Source organism: Magnolia sinica, chromosome 18 (assembly GCF_029962835.1).
Source record: "Magnolia sinica isolate HGM2019 chromosome 18, MsV1, whole genome shotgun sequence".
In the NCBI taxonomy this organism is placed as follows: domain Eukaryota; kingdom Viridiplantae; phylum Streptophyta; class Magnoliopsida; order Magnoliales; family Magnoliaceae; genus Magnolia; species Magnolia sinica.
In genome coordinates, this window is record NC_080590.1 from 15,846,749 (window position 1) to 15,858,695 (window position 11,947).

The window sequence follows — 11,947 nt, forward strand, 5'->3', positions numbered from 1 at the left end:
ATATTGTTATCTTAAGTGAGATGGAGTCATTTTGGTGTCTTTCATTCAAGCTCTCCTATATATATATATATATATATATGAGGGCTTGTTAGGAATGCATGATTAGATGGTATTGCATTGCATTAAATGAGATATATAATGCAACTAACATTCAGGATCAAAGGGAAAGTTAAGATCAATTTAGATCAAGAGATATAATGAGATTTTTGATGAAATTTGAAATCTACTATATCTACCCTCCTACACTTATGCATATGTTTATCTACCAATGTTCATCCACATGTGCCCTTTACACACACCAGCCAAGTCGAATATGAATACATGTGACTGGCTCGTTGTGGAATCTTGTCCATTGATTACAGATCCTTTGTCCACTAAACAAATACTAATAGTGTTTCTTTCCAAAGAAGAATTAGATCCCAAATGTGGAATTAGAAGGTCAAAATATCATGGTATTTCCAAAAGCATATGATCATTTTGTAATAATGGTATTAATTTCATCGAATGCAATGCATATTTTATATATTTTATAATGAAATACAAGGGTCCAAATCAACTGGGCTCTTCCAATTTGGGAAGTGGTCCATCCACACACGGCTGCAACACTCAAATCCCACTCAACTGTATCTTTGCGAACTAGACACGGGTTTTTGGCTTTGACAATCAGGGCACTCTATCACTGCCTAACCATTGGTTTGTTGCATCCACCTAAGATGGACTCTCACCAAAAACCAAAGGCTAAGATTTTCCCATAAAGGATTGCAATACACCCATCTGTTCTGAAGAGTTGATATTTACACACATTTTTTTAATTTATTTTTAATGCTTGAACCACTTTTTTTTTTTTCTTTAGTGTTTTCTGTCTCTTTGCAGAGGGGTGTTTGTAAAAGAAAGAGGGCTTGTAAATTTCACTTCCCTTCTTGGTTTAGTAACCCTTGGCAGAGGGGTGTTTGTAAAAGAAAGAGGGCTTGTAGATCTCACTTCCTTTCTTGGTTTTTGGGGATGCATGTTCCGGTTCCTTAGCTTGAGGCGGGTTCGAGGTTTGTGTAACTAACGTGGGCCTTGATTTTGGTGCTGACATTGGTTTTTTCTCCCATTTCTATCATTGACGGGGGCTGCCATGAATTGCTTACAGTTCTAAAGAATCACCTTTGTCAGAGAAGCCTAACAATCTGTCGCATGATTTGGAAAATAAGGTGAACTTGTGGATGGATTGGACGGTCTTGATCATGTGTAACGTGGAAGTGACACAGGCCTCGGATGCTCAAGCTATATATATCTTGTCGCACCCACCTTCTAAATCCTCACTACAAGGACGGCCGTGTATCATTGAACAAAAAAACAACTAAACTGCTCAAATGGTGGGACCCACAGTGGATGGATATAGCCAAATGTGCTGAAAGTATTGGTTACTTGGTGGACGTCTAATGTACTGTACAAACGAGTAAAAAAGTAATAAACGGTCCGGATTCATCGGATGAGAAAAACAACACATTTGAATCCTCAACTGCCTTTCACGGCCAACGTGTCATGTGCGCAGGATAGCGAGTCGTTCAAAAAATGGGCCATAACACGAAGATCGCCTGCCGTGAGAATCACCCGGATAGAATAACATGTGGTGTGGCCCACCACATGCAACGCATTGATTCTATAAAGGGGCTTTATGTGAAAGTTCATCCAATAATGCCTGTGTGTGATCATTTCCCAAGGAAAAAGTTACTGTTGTTGACAGTTGTCCACCTTTCTTGTATGGAAATGGATTGGCTACTCCCCTGTCACCAGCCAATGCCTGATGGTAGGTGCTCTGTGGGTCCCATCATGATGTATGCGTTTCATCCATGTCCTCCATCTATTTTTACCGATCATTTTATTATATTATATCAAAAATTAGATATATCCAAGTCTCAAGTGGGCCACATTAAAGGAAAGAGTGTTAAATGAGCATCGACCATTAAAAACCTTTTTGGGGCCATAAAAGTTTTGGATCAAGCTGATCTTTGTTTTTTCCCTTCATATGGGCCTGTACGACCTAATCAAAAGATTAGATGTCAAATAAACAGTACAATGGGATTTAGGAGAATTTTAATGGTGGATACCCAATCACTATTGCTTTTCCTTTGGTGTGGTCTACTTGAGATTTATATCCTTCTCGGTTTTGGGATCAAGAACTAAAATGATATTTAAAAGTGGATTAACGAAATGGATGAAACAAATACACCATGGTGGGGCCCACAGAGTCTGAACATCAGCCACAGGGCTGATGGCAGGGGCCATGACACCAGCACCGTGGCTGGTAGTCGGTGCTTTGTGGGCCCACCATGATGTATGTGGTTCATCCGTTACGTTCATCCATTTTTAAAGATCATTTTAGTGCTTGATCATAAAAATGAGAATTATATAAATCTTACGTGGATCACACCACATGAAAACAATGGTGATTGGATATCCACCATTAAAATCCTCCTAAGGCCCACTGTACTGTTGATTTGACATCCAATCTGTTGATTACGTCATACAGGACCAGATGAAGGGAAAAAACAAAAATAATCCTGATCCAAAACTTTTATGGCCCCCAAAATGTTTTTAATGGTCGAGGCTCATTCAACACTGTTTCCTGTAATGTGGTCCACTTGAAATACCTCATTTTTGGTCTCATACTGTAAAGTGATATGTAAAAATATATTGACGGCATGGATGAAACACATACATCATGGTGGGCCCCACAGAGCACCGACAACCACCCATTGGCTGGTGTCAGGGGGAGTAGCCAATCCGTTTCCATGTATATAGGCCATTGGAGGTGTGGGGCCTACGTGGGCTGTTAGATAGGTGACTCACCTTTGATGCACGGGACTGTTGGATAGATTGGGCGTATAATCTACTCAGAAGCACCGACAATATTATCTTGATCAAAGAGAAATCCACCCCGTCCATCTGTTCTGCATCATCATGTTTGTAAACGGGCCAAAAATGTTGAGGCAGATTGAAAATTTAGGTGGGCCGCATGAATAAAAAGTGGGTAAGGAAATGGCTACCGTTGAAACCTCCCTAGGTCCACCGTGAACTTTATATGCCATCCATACTGCTCATGAGTTCATTCCTACTTAGTTGATCTGAAAACACAAATATTAGCCTAATCCAAATCTTTTATGGCCCACAAATATTTCAGCGGTGAATGTTCAATCCTCACCGTCTCTTGTTGTGTGACCCACTTGAGTTTTGGATCTGTCTCTTGGCTCATTTACTAACATGATCTGGCAAATCGTACCAGGTAGATTTCTCACAGACATCGGGCAATCAACGTTCGAATAAATGAGCTGAACGGATGGACAGCGTGGATATATAACACATGCATCACGCGGTCAGGTTCTCACCGAAGTCGGTGTTTATCGGTCGCGTTTCTAGATAACTGTTCATACCATAGCCCACCGACACCTAAAAGCTAGATATTATAAAATTACTGAAATACCATCGATCTTCGGACACTTGAGTTGATCAATCTTTTTCTACCGTACACGTGGTATGGTGTGTGTGTGTGAATCAGGTCCCACTCGATCGTGGGCACTGCCACGGTTGGCCTACCTACCTACCGTTGTCTATAATATGGCTGGAATGACACTGTTGGAATAGCTTTTGAAACGGTTGTCAGCCATAGAAAGGTTGAATAGATGGACGGTACTGATTGATCCGGGCATAGTGAGTCTATCGGGTATAGGCGTATAGCCCATCCGACAATGGAGCACTAGATTTCATTACACCCTCGACGTGGAGGATGCTTTATCTATTGATCAGTCTGGTCGGAGATACTGCCTGTCCATGCAAATGTTTGTCAGCGATAGAAAGTTTCATACGATGATTGTTGTTTCTAAATACATATTTTTATGGACATTTCTGATTAATGGGGACTTTTTGCGAATGGCCAATCCAGGATGAGGCGGACTAGATAAACGGTCTGGATCACCATGTTGTACGGTACAAGAGTCGATCAATAGATAGAGAGCCACGTTGCAAGAATTTCAGCAAACCTCGCAGCAATAAGAAGGCCCAGATGAAAACAAGCAAAAGCCCGAGAACACGAGGAATTTAAATTTATACCTAAAAAACAATATAAAGGAAAAACTGACCAGAATCACGATTACATCTCTTTGGGGCCAACTTGTCTTAAATAAGAAATCCACTCCATTCATCAGGTGATAAACCTTATGTTAACCGTATATTCAAAATATTAGCACAATAGAAAACTCAAATGGACGACACTAATGGAAACGATGTAAAATTAGGCCTAAAGACTCTCAGGTAGATTCAGATGTTGGTTTTGCACCATTTTTAAAATGGTGTTGACTCATCTTATTCTCTTGTGGCATTGTAAGATAGCTAGGAGGGAAGATCAAATGGCCAATATTATCTTCTAAGTGAAAGTTTCCAATTACGTGCCATTGCAGGTGGCTCAGAGATTTGGATGGTTTGGTTGGCCACTGTGAATCGACCATTCTCAAACTTTACCCGAATTGGATGATTTCAGCAATTTAACTTGGGTAATTTTTTTTTATTTTTTATTTTCTCCTTCTTGTATGTAATTGCACACCCGGTTGAATTTCTTTACTCGAGTTTCTATTTGTAGTCAGATCATCGAAGGGACTTGGGCCAATCATGTTAATGGTCTAGGTACTTTTGAATGGATATCGTAAATCTATGCAGAATTAGGGGATATGGACCTATTGAGAGCCATGCTCAATTAATCAAATCTCTATGGAATTAGAAGATTGTTCGTCGAACAGTTGTGGTTCATGCTTGATCGAACATCTTCATCGATTGACAATAATTCGAATAAATCCTTTTTACTCTCTTGATAATTTTGAATTAGTTCGATCACTCGAGCTTTGGTATGCTTGATTGATCAAAGGGTGCTCAATTCGTATCAATTGATCGACACTTAGATTAATGGTGTGTGTGAAACTGGGTAAGTGCACAATTTATTTTATAAGAATTAAGGTATTTTAAGGATTTACTAAGACATTCTTAAATATTTTATAAAAGAAAAATTAAGGTTTTATGAGATTCAAAGGAGTTCTCATCATTACAAATGCATTATCTCTTATAATATCGTTTTATAGTAGATTGTTTGTCACTTTATGACATGATTTTTTTCTTATAAATTTTTTCCATATAAAATTTGAGTGTTCTTGGCAATTTGGTTTACATTTAATTTCGTCTTGTTTGATTGAATTCGAGTTTACTTAGGTGCAATTTTCAATAAATATCCCAACAAATGAGCCCCACTTGTACAAACTAGAAATCAAAAGATATTACAGGCCTCAAGCTCTAGGATCATGTAACTCTACCTTGGCCCTGGATATGTATGGCAAAGAGCTGGACTGCGACAGGCTAGGCCTGAGTTTAGCCGTCATTTACTGGTTTGGGCTGACACTAACCAATCAAGGCCCATGGTTGGGCTTGCAACTCTGTAAGGGCCCAGCAACTGTCTTTCCCAACTCGACCTGGGCCAGCAATAGGCCCATATTAATGAGCCCAAACCTGGCCTGTGATGTATAAGTGGGCTTCAACCGAAGCCCATCCATATGTTCTGTAAACTGCAAGCGTTGACAGGTTATCATATAACTTCCCTTGCTTTTATTGTATTTTTGTTGCTGACTAGGCTGCCATGGACGAGAGTGGGCGAATCTGTGATGGATTATGTGCTTTGGGTTATTAGAGGAATTACAAAACGTTCAGGCTGAAAATCTTGTACAGTACTGTTCGGGCTCTGGGTTTGTATTGTATGGGGCTTGTGGTTTGGTGAACCAAATCACTGACATCAATGACACCCATGTGAATGATCCGTGTGGTAAGGAAAGTCTTCAAGTCCTTACACGTGTGAGACAAATGTGGAGGAAGTCACATGAGCTCTACTCCTACTCCTCTGCTTCTACTTCTACTCTTTTACTTTTACTTCTCCTATTCTTCTCTTTCTCGATCTGGGTTTACATGATTTTCATAGAGGAAGTGTTTATGGTTTTATTTATTTATTTATTTAAATTCAGGTATTTGTATGAAGTCATGGACTTGGTTGAGATCAAGCCACTGAAGAATGCAATGGTGGGCCTTTCTGGAATTAATAGGCTTTTGACTGAACAATGGAAACGGCTGACAATTGCTGTGGAGTTGGTTTCTAGCCCTTCAATTATCTTCATGGACGAACCCACATCAGGTTGGATGTTCGAGCTGCTGCTGTTGAAGTGAGCAGTCCGGAACATGTTCGACGTTGCACAGTGGTCTCCACCATTCATCAGCCTAGCATAGATATCTTTGAAGGTTTTGATGAGGTAGGTACATGTGATGGTTGACAAAACTCTAAGTTGTTGGATAGAAAACTGCCAGATATGTAGAAACAACACGGTGATGTGAGAACATAGGTGTGGCATCACAGGCCACATAATAATGTTTGCTAAGCCCAAATGCATGTAAATCTCTGTCCATTCACTTGTACCAATATGGAAAAAATGAGCAAGATCCTAGCTTTCCATCAGGTGGGGCACCCAAATGCTGCCTAAAGTTTGTGATGGAAGATAACATGAAAAAGCACCAACTCAAAGGCTGAAATTGAAAACATTGAAAATTATAAACATAAAATTTACATAGAAATCAAAAGCATTTGGATTCCCTCAACATCAATTTTGGTTTCACCAAAACAACACTGATTTCTTTTAACTGATTCTAATGATCCCAAGGAAGTCATCCTCAGAAATGTTCAGTATTTTGAGGTAACTATAAGTTCAATCTTAAAATGCACTACTATCTGGAAAATAGCAGAATTCTGCTTCTTCTTCTTTTTTCCTTCCATCTATTTTCTTTTCTAAGAAGACGAGAAAATGCTGACTTTGGTATGTTTCTGTCTAGGCGCTTCCCAAAGTACCGGAGATCAGAAGTGGTCCAAATCCAGCAGCATGGATGTTGGATGTGAGTTCTTCAGCCATGGAATTCCATCTTGACCTAGACTTTGTAGAAGTATTCCAAACTCCGCTTTATAGAGGTAATCTCATGATAAATCTTCAAGAGATGATCCATTTCAGAGATTAGACTGCTTTGGTTGAGTTTGTGTTTCATTTGTCTAATTGAAATTGAACATTATTTTTGACGTAGGGAAGGACATGATGAGGTCGATCACCATCTTCCTTAGGGGATATCTGCTCCGAATCCACAGAGCTCTCTGGATCCTCACAGAGCTTCCTCGAATCCATGAGGGATAATAGTACATATAATTTCTAATAAATTCGAAATAACTTGATTGATAATAAAGAAAATGAAATTACAACTCTTTAAAAAAGAAACTCAAACCTAAGGACAGAGTTTTAGACTCAAACATTTTAAAAACGTGAGTTACTATAAATAGTAAACTTACTATAAACTTACTATTATAGACGACATTTATTCCTATTAGACTTCATGGTTTGCGGCTAAAAATAGTAAGTGTCCAATTTGGCCAACCATGTTATTCTCCTTACCTTTCTAAGCCCTTTTCATGTTGGGCATGACTTATACTACTCAAAAGATCAAAAGTTATACTCGAACTATTTATAGTAAAAACAAAAATAAATGGGACTTTTGACTGTCGATCTGATGAAATCTTATAAATCTGGCGTGGGCAACCTGGTATAGTTGGGTTGGTTTGGTTGGCTTAAGTAGCTTCTCCTACCCCAACATCATTTATAATATGTCGAAAAACTCAACCTGGTTTGCAAGATACGACTCTTTTAAGGTTCTGATGGTCCGCATCATTTCCGCCTCCGATCGGGCCTTCTTTAGTCCATCTTTTTTCATGAAAGTGTCTGCAACCCGCTCTACATCACTATTTACAAAGAAAAACATGAAATTCGTTAACAAGTTGAGCAAACCAAGGTCAAATTCACGGGATCTAATTATGCAGAAAGCTTTGGAGCTCAGTGCCAATGCTTATGGAAGTAACACTGGTCTTATTGGAAAGACCCACAACACAACATCATATGTTTTATCATTACAATCACAGTTTCACTACTAATTGGCACCATCCTTTAGGGCATTGGGTCCAAGATGTAAGCCTCAATCAACCTCCCCTTGTTTATCTGTGGTACATTTGGTTGCACCAAATATCATGATATTTCATAATTAATTAGTCGACTTTGGTGTAAAATCTCATTGGTTTTCATCTTATTCGAAGCAACCAAATGTCCCCTCAACAACAAAAGCAATGAACAACGCATCTTCAGCATTTTCGGAGCATCGTGATTGTTTCTTGGTTTCCAAACTGCTACAATGGTACAACCAATAGGGGTGTTGGGAGGACCACATTCTATTGTGAGAAGTCAGCTGGGATGTATTCTCCCATGCCTTACTCTTTTGCAGGTACTCTTGCTCCCTCTTGCATCCTATCAGGCTAGTTTGAAGCATCCAATTACAAGGTTATAATGGTTTATTGATTAGAGAAAGGACATTTTGGCTATTGGATATTTGAGAACCGGCATATGTCGCTTCAATTTAAAATGATGGATTGATCATTGACACAAATCAAGGATAACATTGAGAACCAGTTTCGAAGAAAGCTACAATTAGGCCACAAATCCTACTTGAAGAAAGAAGACACCGTCTTTCGTGAAAATTCCAAACTAACTAGGCTAATGGACAGAATCATTGTATTTTCTGAAACCATAGGATGCTGTTAGTGATATCTTTGAAAGAAAACGGACATTTTGTAGCTATTTTTCATAGAGAAGGGCATGAACTAACTAGGACCAGTTTAAAATACATGTCGAAATAAACTAGGAATGTACTTGATATGGGATAGGCATAACCAATACGATTCATCAAAACTCACGACTCAGGATAAAAAAGTATAAGCTAAAATCTTCATAGAAATGTATTTTTCTTTTCTAGAGATTCACAAATACCAATCCATGCATGCTATAAGAAAAAAAGAAAAGAAAATCAATGAGCCTCTAAAACCCTTGGATTTCCTCATCAGAATCCATAGTACGTTGCATAGCTGCAGGAGAGCGTGGTGGCGTGGGAACGGTACATATCCACTATGGGTGAAAAAGGTCTAATTGGAGTGGCTATTTAACATAGTTACATTCATTTCTCACAACCTTTAAATTGTTGTGATGAATGAGCTGAATTTTGCTTTCTTCCATGCAGGCGGCTGTCCAAATCCCATATTTCATAATTCAAGTCCTATCCTAACCATCAGGTGAGCCCATTCATCATGCAAGAGCAACTCATGTGGCATTAACAATCAAAAGGGAAGATTTTGATGCTTTGGTAAGAGTCCCTGGTTCATGCTCATGAATGAATAAACCAGAAATTACACTGAGCCCAGTCACTGGACATCTAACGAATGGCTCAAAAATGAAAAATAAAAATTAAAAATCTCTATTCTCTATAATGAGAGCAGCAGATGGATTATTTAACTCCTGCATTATTCTTAATTCCAAGACCAACAAATGCCCATTTAGCAGGAAGTCTACAAAAAAAAAATTTACTTAAGTTCAACAAACGTCCATAAATCAGTGCTTGGCTTGTTCCATCCATCCTCGAATTACTACCTATCTACAATGGATTAGAGGATTGGACATTTAAAATGTGAATTACATCCTTAACTCCTACAATTTTTTAAGGCTAATATGAGGATAAATAATTACTATTTGCTACGAATATCAAATAATTCACTAACTAAAATAAAAATAGAAAAAACCCACTGTGTGAACATGAAATATCATTTTTGCCGGATTATTAAATAATCCCCAAGCTTAAAATCATGCCCATGTAGAAGGAAAATAGAAACAAAAAAATAATTCACAAGCTATAAATTACTCTGATGTAGAAGGAAAATAAATGTAATTTCCAAGAATAAAGCATTATGATGTAAAAGTAAAATGGAAAAAAAAAATAGTTCCCATGCTGAAAGTCATGCTGATGTAATAAAAATAATTCCCAAGCTAAAAATCATGATCGTATAAGCATTATGCTAAAAATTATAGTTCAAAGAACTCGTAATGTCAAAAGGAATATGGCGTCGCCCGGACTTGAACCGGAGACCTTCGGTGTGTTAGACTGACGTGATAACCAACTACACCACGACACCTGCATGCTAAAAATTTAAATTATATTTAATTGTTATTTGAGGATTACGAGTTTTGGGGTGAATTTTACCTAATAATCACGGTGGCGCTATAAATTTTAAGTGTAAACGTCTGTCTTCCAACCATTTCTTTTGGTGGGGTCCACCTGATCAAAGGTGGGTCTATATTTTAGCTTTAGTGTGATTAAACATTTACTGGTTAGAGTGTATCTCACATACACACCGTGGTGGCCATATTAAAACTCAATTTTTATTTTTTATTTTTTATTTTTTAATAAGGTCTAAGAGGCTAATTTATTAGACAAAAGTTATAGTATACCTAAATGATAACTTGCAGCTTGGATAGGTTGCCCCACTTAAAGATTGCCTAGTAAAAAAGTTAGCCTTATCTACTCATTAAGTGGGCCACACCATATGAGACAACTCGTAGCCAATAATAACCAACAAAATACAACTATTTGCACACTTAGGGCCTGTTTGTTAACATTGATTTTTTGCACTTAAAGTAGAATTGAGAAAATGTTCCATGTTTAGTGATGTTTGTTAACATGTCGTTAACGTGAAAGAAGGAAAGTGCTAAGTGGTTTTTCACTGAATTCTTTCCATAATAGGAGTTTGGCTTAATGGTAAATGTAGAATGTGTCCAGTGAATCTTTTATTAAACAAAAATCTTTGCGTCCAAAATTATCCTTTTTCAAGTTGCTATAGTAATTTCTTCTCTTTAAATTGTTTACGCAATACAAAATCAACTTTTAACCTTTGAAACTTTTTTATGCCCCGTCATGATGTATGTGTTTCATCCATTCCATTTATCCATTTTTAAAGATCATTTTAGGGCTTGATACCAAAAATGAGAGGAATATAAATCTCAGGTGGGCCATACCACGGGAAAACAATAATGATTAGATATCCACCATTAAAATTCTCTTAAGGCCCAATGTACTGTTTATTTGACATCCAATCTGTTGATTAGGTAATATAGACCTAGATGAATGGAAAAAGTAAAGATCAGCTTGATCCAAAACTTTTATAGCCCCCAAAACGTTTTTAATGGTCAACGTTCATTCAACACTATTTTCCTGTAATGTGGTCCACTTGAGATTGGGATATACCTCATTTTTGGTCTCATACCATAAAATGATCTAGAAACATAGATGGATGACATGGATGAAACACAGACGTCATGGTGGGGCCCACATAGCACCGACCATCAGCCATTGACCAGTGGCAGGGGAGTAGCCAATCTGTTTCCGCGAACGTGGATTGGATACTGACAGGTTAAATAGCGAGATACGCTTATTGAAGTTCCGTCACTAAGTTATGTGGGCCCCATCATGATGTATTTTTTGTATCCATGCCGTCCATCCATTTGGAAATATAATTCTTTCATGTCTGTGTTAACTTGTGAACAGGTTGGATTTTAAATAAAAATCATGGTAAGCCTTAAGAAGGTTTCAACGGTAGGCATCAATCTCGCCACTGTTTTTTGTGGTGGGGTCAATTACATATTTGGATATGCTTCATTCTTTGACTCATGCTCTAAAATTAAATTTCCAAATAGATGGATGGTGTAGATAAAACACATACATAATAGTGGGCACACATACATCATAGTGGGCCCATGGAACTTGATGATGTCACTTCGGTAGTGAATCTCACTATCCAACCTCTCAATAGCTAATCCGTGTCCAAGTAGGATGCGGATTGGTTGGTGTACCTTACACCAGCTATATAGCTAATGTATTTACGTCAGCAAGTTCTGTGGGTCCCATCATGAGGTATGTGTTACATCCAGACCATCCATCCATTTGACGAGCTTGTATTAAAGCTTGAAAA

The 11,947-nt window shown here is 38.1% G+C and overlaps 1 non-coding gene across 1 annotated transcript; it reads right to left on the reverse strand.

Annotated features, from left to right (window-relative positions):
- Positions 1–10,040: 10,040 nt before the first annotated feature.
- Positions 10,041–10,114, reverse strand: TRNAV-AAC (transfer RNA valine (anticodon AAC)). The gene has a single exon. It is a non-coding gene; the product is annotated as a tRNA-Val (tRNA).
- Between the last annotated feature and the right edge of the window lie 1,833 nt (positions 10,115–11,947).